Source organism: Talpa occidentalis, unplaced genomic scaffold (assembly GCF_014898055.3).
Source record: "Talpa occidentalis isolate TD23 unplaced genomic scaffold, MPIMG_talOcc4v2.1 talOcc4.7, whole genome shotgun sequence".
NCBI lineage: Eukaryota > Metazoa > Chordata > Mammalia > Eulipotyphla > Talpidae > Talpa > Talpa occidentalis.
In genome coordinates, this window is record NW_023605083.1 from 114,263,534 (window position 1) to 114,281,724 (window position 18,191).

At 42.7% G+C, this 18,191-nt stretch overlaps 1 protein-coding gene across 1 annotated transcript in view; it reads left to right on the top strand.

Annotated features, from left to right (window-relative positions):
* CA10 (carbonic anhydrase 10) overlaps positions 1-18,191 on the top strand; it is a 432,852-nt gene that overhangs the window by 341,614 nt on the left and 73,047 nt on the right. The window lies entirely within an intron of this gene.

An 18,191-nucleotide genomic window follows, 5' to 3' on the forward strand; every position in this document is an offset into this window, starting at 1 on the left:
ATGTCACTGTGGCCACCACTAATGGGGAGTGTCACTCTGTGCCACCAACATCCCAGACAGAATTCAGGCCACAGCAGTGAACCAAACCAGTTTCAATTACAGGATGAGAGCCACAGTTTGAACAGGTGTCATGTGTGTTATGGCATTTGACAGGCAGGGTGAGCTTAATTTGGCCTCTCGCCTCTGTTGCACTGAGGGTGGCTGTGAACTAGGGTTCAGGGGTCCTTAAGGCCCAGTGACCTGCAGCACATGCTCCAGAAGCTAGGAACGGTGTCGAAAGCCAGGCCCAAGGCTGGCTACTGGGATTGAACAATTACGCCAGGCAGAATGTTTTTCTCTTCTCCCCAGAATCTCATCTGGAGGGAAGATAGCATGTTCCTCACCTGGTTCAATGTGGGGTAGAGGGAAGGAGTGGGAAAGGGATTTTTGTTCTTGAAGCCTCCTTCAAATGATTCAGGGTCTCGGTGGACAGGGCCTGGCAGGCTGTGCCTGGGCCAGGTCAGTGCTGTCTCCATGAACTGGAGACTTACAACCACAGAGACCCTCCTAACCTCTCCTGTCCCTGTCACACCTGAGCTGGGCGTTGCTCCTCAACTTATGGCCACCACCACCTCAGATAAGTTTCTAAAAGACCCTGGAGTAAAACAGAGCCATGCAGAAATATGTCTCTGTTTCTTTTAATGTCCACCCCACAGCTCAAAACTGAGGGGGACAATAGACTCCTGATCTTAATGAATCCAGTGGCCAGATTTTAATGATTACTCAAACTACATCAACCGAGAACCTGCAGGCACTCTGCTAGTTACCAGTGATACCAGGATTAAAGGGGGGTAAGCACTTCTACCATGGAGGAGGGCTCACAGAGTGCTGTATTCACGTCACTCAAGTATAATGCCACGCAGTGATGGAGAGGCACAGAGGCACTGGCACAGACAAAAGAAATGACAAGTCTACTTGAAGGGGTCAGGAGGAGCATCTCAGAGCAGGTAGGGACTGAGAAGAGAGGCAGTGCAGAGTGGCAATAGGAGCACCAGCACTGGCCTCAGCGGACCTGGGTGTGTACCTACTACTGTAATATGCACGACTTATGTGACTTGAGAATGGTTACTTGATCCTTCTAAAATTGAGTTTACACATCTCTCCAGGTTATTTTGGAAATTAAATGGGACTCTGAAAGTACCCCATAGTTGATAGGCAGCTAGATAAAGCAGAAAATGAGGGAGAGAGGTACTTTGGCACACAGACACTATGGATTGTGAAGCTACGTGTAGATTTCATCTGTGATCTATTCGTAATGGCTGTTTGGAGGACAGAGTGGGGCAGAACTGTGAGTGTCCTTCCTGGGTCTGTTGGGGAGTATTCTGGAATTGATTAGGGATGTCGCCAAAGGCTTTATCGTGGAAAAACTCCCAAGAATGGCATATCCTAAACTTAAAGTACGGCAGAGCGAAACCTCCTGAATTGAGGATGACTGGAGAATGTCCGTGCAAATTGGAGATTATTCAAAATTGGATAAAGTCTTCTTTTCCAAATATATGGTGTTTTAAGATTTTTAATTCCTTTCCTCATTGATGTACTTGCTCGTTCGTTTGCTGTTATTTGTTGGTTTTTCTCCCCGACTGAACTGTTTCCAGTGCCTATCATAGCATTGCCTCAGAGTAAAAATGCATTTATCTAATGAATTTGTTAAGTGAATGGATGAAACTATAGGTGGTCACTAGGCTAAAATCTCTCCATTGTATAGTTCCTTAGAGTGCTTGTTTCTTCAACATGTAATAAGGGTGTTTTGTAACTTGTATGTAAACTACCATTTTGCATTAAATGAGTGCTTCTAAACTTCTTCAGGGAAACATAGTAATTTTATTTTTCAATGCACTGATTTTCTTAAACCTACCTGAGACCATAGTTATTGGGTTCCCCAAGGAATCTGCATTTTAAAAAACCCTAGGTGAGTCTGAAGATTAGGTTTATGAAGCACATTATTAAGTGTTCTCAGTGAAGAAAGCATTTAAACACAGTTACAAATCAGAATTAACTGGGGAATGTTGTCAAAATATTTACCTTTGAGTCCTTCCCCAAGTCAACTGAATCACAGTCTCCAGGAATGGGGTCCACGTATGCACATTTGTAAAAACTCCCCAAGACATTCTTTTTTACAGTTCAATAGTGGTTTTTTTATATTTATTTTCTTATGTCATTGTTGATTTAGGGACAGTATATTTGATTTCTCCCCTCAGGTGTCATCCCCATGGTAGCTCAGCTCTGCCTGATTTATCTCCATTTTCTAAACAATGAGAACTTCATCAAAAAAACCATGTTGCATATAAATTTAAAAAGAGGCACACCCAGGGGTAATTGCCCCCCTTATAAATGACAAAGTTGGGCACCATCTAGCCTGATGGAACTTGGCAAACAGCTGCACGCAGCTATCCTTGGCTCCAGAACAAACTCGAACAGTAACCTCAACACAAGTACTTGACCTTGCCCTAAGGAGACCATGTCAGTCACGTCACATTTCTTTCCAGGCCCCTCAGTGTGAGTGGTCTGTAAACTGGTGTGGTGCAAGAAACCAGAATATTGGAAACATTAAAACAAAGTCTTGTGGAAATCAGCTAACTAGGTGTTGGCCTTTGGGATAGATACTCAAAGGGTTTTAGTGATCAAGAAAGGTTTGGCATCTTATATGTTGTATGAGGGAAAAGACCTATAGTCAATGGATGAGATTTACGGAAAGACGAAGTTAGCTAAATAGGGGGCTATCCATCAGTGGAATGAGTTTGCCATTGAAAATAGTGAATTGCCGTCACTGGAATTATCAAGCATGGAATGGAATTTGAGGGCCTCATAAAAGTGACTTACATCCTAATGAGCAGGTGGACCGTTCACTTTAATACACCTTCTAATACTGAAATGCTACATAGTCCATGATTTCCTTATAGAAAATACCCCCTCATTGAATTCTAACAGAGAATTAGTCTTAGTTAAGGTAAATCCTGACCTGTAGGTTAACATTTTATTTTTATTTCAGGCTAACTTCAAAGCCACCTTTGGCCTCTATTTTTGGTTATCCTCTGAGACGACCAAAGTAGGCACTCCTAGCAACAAAGCATGTGTTTATTTTGTTGACAATGAATAATCACATTGCCACCTGCCCCATCTATCATTGCTGATGGTGATAAGTCAATTAATGCCAGGCATTTTCCTTGGCACAGTGCAACAGTCGTTATCTGAAGAGTTGTAGATTAATTGCAGTCTTGTCTAGTGAGGTTATTGTAATTGATGGTAATCATTTGCTTTGTTTTAAAAAGCTGGGTGAATGCACGACACAGTCAGCAACTGCGTTTTTATAAAAATTATTCATGTCCTACACAGAGCACTCCTGGATGCCTTGTTGGGGGGTGGTGATAAATGAGCATATTCAGGAATTCAAATGTCTTGATTTTTTTTTAAAGGGAAAATTAACTGTTTTTAATAAGTGAGACTCTTAGCTTGCTAATCATGTCTAAGTGGTTAGATTAATGTCCAATATAAAATAGGGTATTCATGAAAAGAAACAAATACATCAAGTAGGCAAAATATAATATTTGAAAGAATCATGCCCGTGGATTAAGTTCCACTAGTGAGACTAGACAAGAAGAATATTTCTTGTTTGGGGAGAAATTGGAAATATTTATTTTAAAAAAATCTTCCTAATGTCCTTCTTTACAAAGGAGTAAAGGAGCGCTGAGAATTGCACCAGTCACTCCACAGGGTGCCTGTAGCCAGATCGCTCAGTTTTTTTGTCTATTCTCCATGTGCTATTGTGCTCTGCTATGTGTTGAGGGCCACAGCCCAGCCCCCGCCCAGAGAAGCATTCAGTTTCTTGAGGGACAGGCGTATTTATAGTACAACATAAGGCGACAGGACAATGCAATTGTCCCAGCAGGGGACTGTGAAGTCATTCTCTCTGGATTGTATAAGGCGAGGCTGAATAGCTGTGTGTCCTGACACAGGTGTTGCCCTCTCTGAAGATGGAATGCAAGCACGTCAGCCTGGCAAAGTCTTAGCCTCTTGAGTCTCTGTTTCTGCTCAAACACATCTAAGGGAGGGACGAGTCCATAGCTGTTGCCATGGTAATGTAGATAAGATTTGTTTAATTAAAAGGGGGGAATAAAAGTCATACATATATTTTTAGTGACTCTGAATCGGAAGAGAAAAAACAATTATCTCAGAGTCAACAACTGAGACTAAACAACATAAAATGCAGGCCTTGTCCTCTTAAAGGAATCAGTTGTTTGCATTCTGAGAGACTGATTTCACAAACGTGTAGGGATAAGCAACTAATACCAAATTGTCCTGAAGTGTGCTAGGCTATGAAAAGTGCTGAGGAGCTCGGAACTGATAACCAGGGCCCCATCCGGCACTGAACAACTCTGAGGGGTGCAGTGGAAGGGAGGGGATGGAGGGGAATATGCTCCACTGATCTAATTAGCACTTGGCTGGTAGCCTGGGACCTTCTGGTTGAGATGCTCTTTTGGCACAATTGGAGACTTGGGGATGGGGGAAGGAGAATGGAGATGTTTAAGAATAACAGGTTCATGGGTGATCCCTATGGAAGGCTGTTCCCTCTACCTGATGCCAGCTCCATTCTTCTCCCCAGCACCCCCACACACCCCCCTCCTAGGCCTTTTCTTCTCTCCTCACAGCCAGTAAAACACAGCTCCTCTTGGCTTCCAGAGAATCCTGTGTGCTCATCTGTTACAAAAGTCCACAAACCATAGCCTGTGGGCCAAATTCAATCTAAGAACTAAGAATGGTTTCAATTTCTAAAAAAAATATTTTTTTTAAAGAAGAATATGCAACTGACGCCACATGTGGCCTGCAAAGGCTGAAATATTTACTACCTGGCCTTTTACAGAAAAATTTACTGACTGATCTACTAAATTACGCATCACTGCAGGGTTTATAACTGTTTACTCTGACTTCTATTGGAACTGTACTTCTTTGTTGATAGGAATTTTATCTTAATCTTAGCTATATTCCCAGCACCCCATGCAAGGTCTGACACACCATGTTAGAGTGAATAAATGTTTGCCGAATAATAGAATAAATGGTGTTGGTGAGCCCTTTAATGGTAAGGATTTTCACCATTCATCTTTGCATATCATACACCTAGCGCAGTGCCTGACATGGAGTGGTCTCTTAATTGAGGCTTGTGAGAGGAGCCATTCCATCATAAATCAACAATTCAGTCTACTACTGGTATCCCAGGAACATAAGCCTTATGGGCATTTTTCCTGGAATTTGGGGTGTATTGTTTTCATTGACTTTACAGAAATATACAGCATCATTTAAATTGAAGATGGAGTGTTTCAGTAAAGGCTGTGCAAAGCATCAATTTCCACTAGAAAGTGGAAAAGAGGAAGAGTGATTTAGTTCTCAGTAACAAGTGAGACATGTTCTGGGCTTTTCTGAGAAAGGAGCATGTTTTGAGAAATTTAAAATGTATTTCCAAGGCACCAACCTAGCCCTATCCTAAATAGAAAGAACGCAAAGGATTGAACAATGAAGCATCCCCTGGAGGTTAGCTCAATGGGATGGACCAAGCGTAACCTTGAATTCTTCACTGTGCTGTGCAACCCAGAATTTACTCACCCAGCTTATAGGTGACTCCAGAATCTCGCTCTAACACCCCACAGCTGTTTACATGATATGCCATTTGCTTTCATTCATTCATTCAGTTAGTAGAGACAGAGTTTCTACCATGTACTACAGTGAATAAATCAGATACCAGTCCCTGTGTGTACGGTGCTTGTGATCTAGTGGGTTGAACGAATAATAAGCATAATGAATAAGCAAGATTTTATGGTACATTCAAGTCTGATGAATGCTATGAGAAAAGAAATAGAATGGAGTCAGGGTTACCCGAGGGTGAGGGGTGGAGACAGCAAGTTACATGTTCAAAGAGGGTGGCCAGTGAAGGCCTTATAGAGAACATTCCATTTGTGAGGCTGCCATGGGGCTGTCTAGGGGACAGACATTCCTGGCAGAGGCAGTGTCCTAGCTTGGAAGTGGTAAAGAATAGAGCATCCTGGGAAGAGTAGGAACAGCATGAGTACCTGTATGAGTAATAGGTGGAGAGCAGTCAGAGAGGTAAGAGGGGGACCAGGGGCTGCTAAAGACCATGTCTTCTTTGCATGGACTTTATATAGACTTTGGCTTTCATTCTGAATGAATTCCAAAGCACAACCAAATAAACTCTCCCATTGGGTCACTGACTCACTGACGCAGTGAGATTATCCTTCATACCTGGGAAACTAAGGCCCAAGACAATCCAGGCAGTAAATGGTTGAGGGTGGATTTTAACTCAGGTCTTCTGATTCCTAACATTGGTTAATAAAGGTCAAGTTTATCTATAAACCTTGTAATAATGATTGTCTACTCTGGGCCCTAGCCCCATGGGGAAATCCAAAGACCTGTAGGCCGTGGGGTCTTCCTATAAGGAGTCTACAATCTGGGCTTCAGAAACAGACTGTTAACTCCCTGCAGTCATAGAGTAGGTCGTACTTTTCAATATTCCCCCCGTATATGTGACGGGCACTATGCAGATGTTGTTGAATGATGAGATTGAATGAGTGAAGAGAATGTAAGACTGAAACATTCAGGATACCTAAATTATGTCCAGTATATCCTGAATTCAATTTTATTGTGATAATAGCAAACCTAATAAAATAACTGGCCACATTAGTAGACATTCTAGATGTTTTATGTTACCTTATTCACAAATACAAAGTAAATGAATTCTTCAGGGTAACTGAGAGGAATAATGGAACAATTGATAACCAGGGTGCTTCAAAAATTCATTTAGATTCCTCATTTCAGCCCTGAAATTACTCCCAGGATCAGACCAGGGAACTTGTCTTTGCCAGTGTTAAAAGCCAAAGTTCTGAATTCTGGGAACCAGGCCCACCCAGAGTGAACAAATGGGCCTTCGAGAAGCAAAGCAAACAGAGGTCAGAAGCCCAAATGTGGGAAGGCAGATTATGACAATACCACCAAGCTAAGATGAGCCTCATCAAAGGATAGGAAGCTTTCCCTTTAGACATTTTGATAATTACTTCTGGGAAAGTCATGTCAGCAGCTTCCTAAACTGCCAGTTTTAGATGGACATGGTGGGACAACCTAAGAGAGAAGATGTTTTGCACTTGAAATCTTGCTGAGCTCAATTCATTATCCCATTGACTCCTTCCTAGCCTGCTTGATAATTTTGGCCTGCTCCCGCCAGGGTGCTTTGTGATGCCACCATCTTCCTCCACTTAACTCTGATCTCCCCCTTAAATTGCCATCTAAAGTGGAGAGAGAGGTGTTATATTGCAAAGACAATATTAAAGATCAGCCTTAACTGGGACTCTTCTAGGGTTCTGCCTAGAACTTAACCATCACCATGGCAACCATCACTCTTACTGCTTTACAAGTGTTGAATGGGTTCGTCCCGTGTTTAGTACCAGTGACACTGCAGTTAGAGGGTGGGTACAACTTCTGACACTTCCATGAGCTAGCTGTACTGTTTTTTGAAAACCCATTTCCAAAGCCACAGGAATAGAATCGATTGGAAAATAAGGTGCAAAGTAAGAAGGGCCCATCTGCTACCACTATGACCACTGGGGACAGTTTATTAAAATGTGTAGTTGCCACTAAAGATCACATATCCTACTTCACAATATAGACCTGCTCTTGGAAAGAACAAATCTGCCCGAAGCTTCCATCTGAAGAGTCTGTGTCCCATAGAGGTCATCTCTTCCATTCTACTGACTATATAAAGGAAAAACCAGATACCAGAGAAGGACAGAGAATTGTCCAAAGTCACCGAGATTCAGAGGCACAATTAGGAGTAGAACCCGTTTTCTGGTTCTTAGTTTGAGATTGTAAACTGTACGAATGAAATTTTAAATTATATCAAATTCCAGGGTTCAAAGGGCACTTTTAGGTCATGTTGTTTAGTTGTGCAGTAGAGCAGGTCTAGACTGAGAATCAGATTCCTGTGTTAGTAAGCCGAGCTCCATCCCAAGGATGTTTCTATAGTCTGCCTCAAAAAGGCAAAAGATATTGGTGGACTATTTTACAACCTTGAGCAATAATGAGTGTCCATGAGGAAATGAATCTGGAAGTCACCAAATCAGCCCCAACAAAAGCGCCACCATAATAGGGCCTGCCTGCAAAAAAAAAAAAAAAAAAAAAAAAAAAAAAATTTAAAATTAAAGATTATAGGACTAAAGTAGAAGCTGTAATGCCTTTAAGAGCCTTCATTTGGTCTCAATATGAAGAGGCAATCACACAATTGTATTAAGAACCTACGGCTAAGCAATGCTGTACTTCAGTTTGAATTTGAATTCCCCCTCCCGCCCACTCTCCCCAATAGCCATGCAGAACAGCTCAGTTATATTAAATGTAAGTAATCGAGATAATAATATTGCAAAATTAAATCATTAGATGTCGAGCCACTCCATGGATGTGCTTGCTATACAATTCAAAATAAAGCCGTTTAAAACTCCCAGATTCATTTGCTCTGACATATCGATAAACTTTTGCTGAAACGAAGCTAATCATCTCAATGGTGCCGACTTAATTGCTCGCCAGTTGACGGATAATAAACAGACCTGAGGATTAAAATATGAACTAATTACTGTACTCAATTCCATTTACTTGATTTCATGTTCCATTAATTTTTTGCATCATTTCTGGTAGAAGCCTTAGATTTATGGTCCCCCCAAATGAATTATGTCACTTAGTTGCCTGTGGCATGCACGTATTCAGAATTGGTTGGAAAGGGCAGAATTCTGGGCAGTAAATATTTAGCTGAAGCAGCCTAGGATATAGTAAGCGAAGGTAATTATCCATTCCCAAATACCAGCCGGAGTCAGCCTCTATAAATCTATCCCCATCTCAGCAGTAAAAGGGCAACACCAGGATTGCGCTCATGATTATTCATTGCATCAGCTTGTTAGAGACTGTCTAACAAGAGCAGTAGAGGCCTGGATCTGGAAGAGGATTGCAGGGAAGCAGAGACAAGTGTGCCGTGGAAAAAGGAGAAGAATCTGGGGGTCAGGCACTGAAGCCCCTGGACAGGGACAGCGTGACTTCAAGACGCCAACATGTCACTTACTAGCTTTGTGATTTCACAAGGACTGACTTGGGCCAATCACTTGGCCTTCCTTAAACTTTCAAATGTGATATGGGACTAATACTGTCAGTCCTATGTACATTATAGGACACGGTGCAAAAAAACACCCCTGTGATAGGACCTTTTAAGCTACAAAGTCCTGTATGTGTTAGTTAGTTACCAGCCTAAAAGTTAGAGCTCATTTAGTTCAAATTCCTTGCAGATAAGGCAACTAAAGATAATCACAAAGCATAAATGCGATGATACTCATCAACTTTCATTTACTGGGATGTGCTATGCCCCAGGAACTGTGCTCAGTGCTCACCCAATATGCACAACAAACCTTTGAGTTAGCACCATCTTAGCACCATTACAAAGAGGAAAAGAAACTCAGAAAAGCTAAAGTACTTGTCTTTGGTCACATGATTGGCATGAGAACTAGGATTTGAACCCAGGTCTCTGTCTCCAACTTTGTACTCAGTGACCCTCGACAAGTCACTTACCCTCTCTGGTTCTGCCTCTGAGTAATTGCTTGATCCCAGATAAATTGATTCTCTCTGATCACCCTGTGACCTGAAATGGCCTTGCAGCCCCTCTGGCTTCTGCCTCAACCTTAAGAATCATCTGCACTTTTTCTGGCTGTAAAGTGAGACCAGTACCTATTTCTCTAAATGGCGCCACAGTGCTGTGAGATACGGCTCAACATCATTTTGTGTGCCTGCGGAGAACCTGAGTTTTATTCACCTTCCCCTCTCAGATGGACAGCAACCGGGAAGTTACATTCAGATACACAGTTTTATGTTTTCTCTCACTTCTTTAAAAGATAATAAGCAAGATATTGTATGTCTATAACTTGTTTGTGTATAAACACATCTGTTTCCAACTGCAAAGCATAAGAAACCATATTCCTTAGTCTCAGAGGTAGCTTGAGAGTGAATACATTTTCTTGCTGTGGATGTATTTGCTGAGCTAGAAGATTCTGGATTGAGCCTTGAAAATGAATCCTGCAGGAGCTATTTGGCAAAATGAGCTTAGCCAGGAGATTTTAAATCACACTACCAGGCAGAAAAGGAGGGAAGGCCCAGGGATGACTAGATACCTGCATCAGGACTCAGGGCCTCTGCACCAGTTTTTTCAAAGCAGATAATGTGTCTGCAACCAGAAAGACTCCCGTGTCCCAGAACAACTGATGTTTCTGCAAGGTCCTGGGATGGGGAGGGAAATCACTTCTTTCCTGCCTTTTGCACCTGCCTCTCCTGGGCTGATGCATGCCCCTGCCCCAGGGAGAAGCTGAGATTGCTGGAGTTATTCTTTGCTGCTTTTGAATCCTAGCTTTGATCGCTTAGCTGCTCTGACCTTGAGCAGGGACTCAAACTCCCTGTGTCTCTGTTTCTTTATTAATAAGATGAGACTAACAGTGAAGATCATGCTACAGGGTTGCTACCCCCACCTCTGCTTTATTGAGGTATCGTTGATATAACAACAAAATTCAGCAATTTTAATGGTACAGTTTGATGTATTTTTACACATATGTAACCATCACTGTAGCCATGAACTCTAATACTTCCATCACCCCCCAAAATTTCCCTCCTTTCCCTCTGCACTCAATCGCCCCCAACCCTGACCCCCTGGAAACCTCTGATCTACTATCACTGTAATTTTGTCTTTTCTCAGATTTCGATCAATGGAATTGTAAAGCATGTGGTCTTTGATTTTTTTATTTGATTTTTAAATTATCATACTATAAGATCAACTTTCTTCTTTTAGTATACAGTTTTCTGAATTTCAACATATAGCTTTGGATTAGCAGCATCCCAATGGGGATTAAGAGGATCAAATCAAAAAGTGCTCAGCAGCACCTGGTACATAGTGAGTGCTCAAAAAATGGTAGCTTTTCTCAGCCACTGCAGGCTTCTGCCAGCTCCATCTAGGGTCAGCATTTTTTTTAATATTTTATTTTATATAATTATTACATCATTTTTCATTTTTTGCACAATGTATGCCTTTTCATTTTGGTTATATTCCCCATACAATTGCACCCCTCCCTTATTTTGACCTTAATCCCTCCTCTCTTCCCTCTCCCCCCCATAGTGTGTCTCTGGTTTATGGTTGCTTGTTGATTTTGATTTTTACTTTGTATTAATTAGTCTTTTTCCTTGTCCCTTATTTAAGTTTTCTAGATTCCTGCTATGAGTGAGACCATCTGGTATTTTTCTTTTTCTTTCTGACTTATTTCGCCGAGCATGATCCCTTCTAGCTCCATCCATGTTGCTGCAAACTGCATGTGTTTATCTTTTTTGATTGCTAAGTAATGTTCCATTGTGTGTATGTACCACATCTTCTTGATCCAGTCATCTATTTTTGGGCATTTGGGTTGTTTCCAAAGCTTAGCTATTGTAAATAGTGCTGCTATAAACATAGGGGTGCAGGTGCCCTTTGAAATTAATGTTTCTGTGTCCTTTGGGTAAATACCTAGGAGTGGAATTGCTGGATCATATGGAAGCTCTGTCTTTAGTAGGTCAAGATATCTCCACACAGCTCTCCACAGGGTCAGCATTTCTATCTTCCATCCACACCCAGCAAGAATCCGGAGTGGCATCTGGGCAGGAGGTGAAATTTGTAAAATTTCCATCAGCCATTGTGAGTTGGTTCCAAATACCATTCCTCTAAGAAAGTGAGTCCAGGCCCTTTTTGTGATTGTCATTTCCTTCTCAGTGACTCCCTGGAGAAGGGTGACCTGGAGGAAGAGTCTCCCTTTCTCTGTGCAGAGGCGCCCTCCACTGGCCAGTGCGCTGGTCCTAGCTAGGAATACATCTTTTTGTAATACTCACACTGATCCTGCAGGGGCCAACGAGACCCCTGCTGACATAGGCTTAGAACTGGGAGAAACTCATCCCCTTAAGCATAAGCCCACCCCCACCTCCTGGGAGCACCCTTCCAGTCCCCAGATAATCTCATTGTGGCAAGAGACCAGCAAGTGGAGTATTCGCTCATTCTCTGTGAGCTTGGAGCAAAGCCTTGAGCTGCCGACAGGGAAGACCACAGGCAGTGGTATGTCTGGGATGGCCCAGATTGATACCAGTTGGTGCTGGTGTCATTCAAGCAGTGACCTCCTTTACTCTCAAAAGTGCCCAATTTGCCCAATGAATCAGGGTCACCCTATGTCTAGATGACCTTAGGCAAGCCACTTAACCTCTGTGAATCTCCTTTCTCTCATCCAGAAAGTGAAAGCACTAGAATAGCTCCATCAGCACCATTGAGGAGGACATGGAGGTGAACTCTTGCTCCATAATTTTATCATCACAAAGAAACACTGGTGTGTGCTGGGGGGTGAGGGTGGAGGCCTCAGTGTGCTGTTGATCTGCAGTGAAGTTTTTATCTTGTATTGCAGAACATCCCCCAGAGATTAAGTATATACTTTAAAGTTGCCACCATCTTACTTTCCTCCTTTAAGGCAAAAGCTTGGGAAATGATTTGCTGTGACACCAAAAACTAAAGCTCAGATTGTTCTGCTTACTTGGGTTTGCTACCTTCACTTGTTGAAGCGGTTTAAAATACCAAGCCTCCCACGTGTGCCTCAGCCACCCCCAAACTCCAACCTAACACACACGCATGCTCAGTTCCGTCCTGTTTCAGTCCTTCAGCTCCTTCCTAGGTAAAGGCGCTCCTGTCGTTAATAAGGTATTTTACTAGAAATTCTGGGTTTGCCTTGAACCATTTCACTTTGTGTGTTTTAATTACAGTTGAAGTGATTTCTCTACACTGAGCACCCCAAGGAAGAAACCCCAGGAATTATCATCATCATCCACTTAGGCTTTGTTTCAACTCTGCTCTTTAGAGAGCCAGAGCAGCAAGAAGATTCTGTCACCTTAAACTCCTCAGTAAATCCCCGTTGGTGTCGGCACTTAGCCTCTCTGCCATCAAACAAAAGGGAGAGTGTTTCTGCTCCAAAAAGCAGTTTCAGGCTTTGCTTTTAAAACCTCGGGGGCATCCAAATGCTCAATCCCTCCAAGCTCTAGTGCGGCTTCTGTAGAATTCATTTAGCTTGATTTACATTATTTTAATTTTCTTAGGGGTGTCTTTACTAGCTGGAGGGTGATTTTTTTCCCCTTAATTAAAAAACAAGTGGATTCCAAAGCACACAGAACAAAACAAGCCCCTTTCATACCCTGTCTCGCTTGTCACTTTCTCCTGCTGTTCGCTCTCCTCTGAGTGCTTTTCAGCTTCACTCAGCACCTGCTTTTCAAACTGGAAACGAGATGGAATGACAGTGAGGCGAGGCCTGTCTTTCAGTGGAATCAACCAGCCCTTGGTTTCAATTCATTTAATTTCCTGAAGGATATGACAATTGGGGGGAGGATCAGGTAGTGTTCTCTCTATCTCTTAGATAGAAAAGCAGTATCCAGTCAGTGCAATTTGACAAAACTTCATGGAGCGAGCAGAGAACTAGGAGAGCCCGGGGCGGTGGGGTGAACTAGCCCCGCCACATCTCAGTTAAGGTGCTTTGGGTGCAAATAACAGAAACTCACTCAAGCTACAAACTGCAGTTACAAGGGGAATTTACTGGAAGGCCTCTGGGATGAGTCATTCAGCTACTTCCTGGGTAAGATGCTCCTGACCTAAGGAGACTAAATTAGTGAAGAGACTGGAGGCCCGAACAGACCCAAGGTCATCACCAATCCCAGGAACTGCTCCATTGCCTATCTCTACATGGCTGCTTTGTTCTGAAATTATCTATAAGTTGTCCTTTTCTAATTCTCTGCACATGGAGAGCAAAAATGACCCCCTAATCCTTTAAACTCCTAGATCTATTTCTTTGGATCAAGAACATTGGCTGAGACTTCATTCCAGTTCCTAGTTCTCCAAAGAGTTCTGATTTTTCCCCACCAAATCTGATGTCCCCTTCCATCAACTGTATATGTGTGTGTGTGTACATGTTTTGCAGGGGAGCAGGAGAGGGTCAGATAGGTAAACAGATTTGGGGCACTGTCCTTCTAGCGGGGAAAACAGTTATCTAGAGAGGCAGGCGCTGTAATGTAAGCTTATGTAGACAGTCTCCCCAGACATCTGCTGTAGTGGTGAAGATACACAGTTCTTTTCTGTTCAGCCTGACAATCCATAAGCTAAAGGATTATTAATACATTTGACTCAAATCTGGGGGTCAGACATAAGGAGGATGTTCTTTTTGACATGAGCAGGATCTTGAAAGAGAAGAATACGCATGGCTGAAATAGGATGTGAGCATCCCAGATAAATAGGAGTATTACTTATTAACAGAAAAGTGGTAGTCTGTTCACATTGCGCTGTGAAGAATTTAGCATCTGGTGATGGAGTGTCACCGCAGTCTTACGCATCACAGGACGTCAGGGGCACACAGCAACCTTGTCACTCGTCTTCCTGGATGCTAGCATTGCTCCCCCTGCCTCCTCTCTGCCGATGCATGAACCACACAGTGGGTGCAAATCTGATGCCTAAGGGTTAGCGTCAGGCACACACTCCAGCTCTGCCAGGTATTGGTAAATATAAGTTTACCAACCTGTGTGAGTGCCTCCCAAATGAGAAAAATGATATTCCCAAATGGCAACATCAACCTCAGAGGCTGGCTGTTTGGATAAAACAAGGGAGTCCCAAGTAGGCGCCTCAGCACTGTGTCTGACACAGGCGGATGTCAAGAATCGTTGTTTCCATGCCCGTCTCTCTCCATCTGTTGTCTCATCCAGTAGCGGACTAATATGATATCCTTGATTAAAAAAAAATTAAAATTCAGACTGGGGGATGACCACGTGACTCAACATTGGGTCAGAACAGATAAAATAAGGCCATCCCCTCTCACAAGGAGGGCCTTTTTTTTTTTATTTTTTATGTGTATATATATATATATATATATATACACACACACATATTACACCATTGTTCATTTTTGTACACTGTATGCTTTCTCCTCTCAGGTGTAGTCCCTGTAAAATTCCCACCACCAATTCACCCATGAACCATCACTATAGTCCCCTGTGCTCTTCCCTCCCATTTTGATTCCTCTGCCTCCCTCTCCCTTGCAGAATGTGTCTGATTTATAGTTGCCTGCTAATTTTGTTGTTGGTGTTTTTTTTAATGTATTATTATTATTGTTACTTTTTTTCCTGGTCCCTTGTTTGGTTCCCCTATATTCCTCCTATAAATGAAACCATCCAGTATTTTTCTTTTTCCTTCTGACTTATTTCACTGAGCATAATTCCTTCTAACTCCATCCATGTTGCTGTGAATGGCATGAGTTTATCTTTTTTGAATGCTGAGTAATATTCCATTGTGTATATGTACCACATCTTCTTGATCCAGTCATCTATTTTTGGGCATTTGGGTTTTTTCCATATCTACTTTTTGTAAATAGTGCTGCAATAAACATAGGGGTGCAGGTATCTTTTGATTAGTGTGTTTGTGTGTTTGTGCCCTTTGGGTAGATTCCTAGTAGTGTGTTTGTGCCCTTTGGGTAGATTCCTAGTAGTGGAATTGCTGGATCATATGAAAGCTCCATTTTCAGTAGTCTGAGGAACCTCCACACAGCTTTCCATAGTGGTTGGACCAGTTTGGACGCCCACCAGCAGTGCAGGAGAGTTCCTTTTTCAAGGAGGGCATTTCTAACCATCAGTGGACCCATAGATGTGTCCTTATTTCTTGTGTCACTATAAGTTTCCATATCTCAGAGCAAAAGGAAATAAGGTTGTCTGATGTGTTTCAGTTACTCGTTGACTAGGCTTGATTCTCACTCCCTCGGTGTGACACTAATTGGCATCAGCCATCCTGGCCTGAGCTTCCTGTTGCCCATCTCAGTCAGGCACCATCTTTTCTGGGCAGAGATGGTTAGTCTCTGACAGCTCCTGTCTGTCATTCCAACACACCTCAGCAGCCCAAAGACTTACCCTGTCCCTTGTGTTGACCTAACTTTTTAAGAGTCCCAGGTGTTGGACACTCTCTGAAAACCTTTGGAATATCAAGTCCAAAATGTCTCCATTGGGACGATGTTCTCATTATTAATGTTCTGAAAAATGCCAACAGGTCAGAAACCCACAGCTTTCCTGGGCAGAGCCTGAATTTGATCAACATTGCAGGTTATTTTATTTAATTTTAGTTCTTGTTTTAATTAAAGGAAAGTTCAGGTACAGTGGACCTTTAATATTGAAAATGCATTTTTTTCATAGTGGCATATGTTGGATTTTTTCTCCAAAATGAAAAAAAAAAAAAATGTTTGCTTGAGTTAAGAGCTGGATCAGGGTTACATTTGCAAAACCAAGTACTTCCTTAGCTGTGGTATGATTCACTTCACTGCAGCACGTTAATCCCTTTAACCTTGCTTAAGTCCCTGTTGATTTTCTGCCCAGATTTACAAACCATTTCTACCAGGAAATAATGACGAACAAATTCAAAAAGAGAATCTGACTTGGGAGAATATATTCCTTCATCCCAGGGCTTTGATAATGTCTGACCTGTGTATCTGATAACTTCCTTATCAAGAAAACAGAAGAACGACTAATGCAAAATAATGAATAACCTGCAAACTCTGTGTAATGAATTATATTTATTCCTCATAGACACATACCTGGGTTTCAACTGTGTGAAATATTTTGCCAGCCTCTAAACTTTGGGTATGAATAATGCTTCATTCTAGTAAAAAGACATTTACAGTCTTCCTTGCTGAGTCCTGGCTGAAGAAGGCACCACTTGCAACGGGAACACAGAAGGAAGCCTGTCATTCTCGGCACTAAAACCACTGATATGTGGGTGTGAACGTATCACATTGCCTGGATGTGACTCTTGGCTCTACTGCTGGAACTAGCCTTGGGCTAGTTGTTCACCAATCTCTGCCTCAGTTTCCTCACCCGTAAAGTGAAAATAGTGATGGTACCAAGTTATGCCTCCCGATTCATCTATCCTGAGTCAATGGCCTTTTGAGAGAGATTTCTGTTGAAGACTCATTTCCATGAGTCTTATATGACCATGTGGGTTGACTTGCCTTTTGTGTTTTCTGAAAAGAAGTGTCACCTAAATACCCAAAATGATTTGAGAAAACAGAGATTTAGGAGACTTAGCAGAAATGATGTGACACAGGGTAGGATGTGCTAGCTCAAATGCCCAGTCACTGTCCTGGCCTTCCCAGGCATCCCTTCTCTAATTGCCATAGTGACCAGCAAGTCCTCTCTGCCTATACCACTGGAATGCTCCAGAGAAGGTCGTAGATTGTATATTTTCCAGTTGGGCAAGAAATGAAACTGGAGTCCCAAAAGGATGACCATAAAGGAAACTTTAAAAATCCTAGATTATATTTAATGCTGAACCAGGAACTTCTACTCAAAATGTCAGATTCTCCTCAAAATAGCTTCTTCATGCATGGGCTGGTGGGAAGCCCAACGCAGATGCCTCTTCAGTCACCAGCAAATAGAGAGAGAGGAGCAGAATCCACTACCGCCGGGACTATAGGCAGTGTCTAAAGCAAGGGAAGGGGGAGCTGATTGCTTGTGAACTTGGCAGTGAAAGTCAGAAAAAAATAGCACAGCAAGGAGGAGGGAATTAAATAGTCACAGTTGCCTCTCGGATTGTCATACAGGCCCAGCTGGCTACAGACATGATTGCACCCCAGGTGCTGATGCTGGTGACGGGGGCACCAACCCATTCACCAGGTCGGGGGGGGGGGAGGGGAGGGTGGTGGTGGGGTGTGTGTGTGTGTATGTGTGTGTGTGTATTGCAAGTTAAGTGATACAGAAAAAGAAAGCAGGTGAGGCAGCTCCTTGGAGATATCATGCGAGAGGGCATGGTGCTATTTTTAATTAGGAACACCAAGGTAAGCATCCCTGAAAGATGACATTGGAGCAAAATGTTAAAGGAGCCGAGGAGGCCAACCATGAGAGTGGGTGGGGAAGTCCCGAGAGTTCTCTGTTGTGAGTGTCCCTGGTGCAGCTGAGGACCCAGGAGGAGAGGTGGCCAGCAGAGAGGAGCAGAAAGGGGCTAAGGTCAGAGGAGCGGGTGGTGGAGGACCAGGGCAGGGCGCCAGTGTGAGAACTTG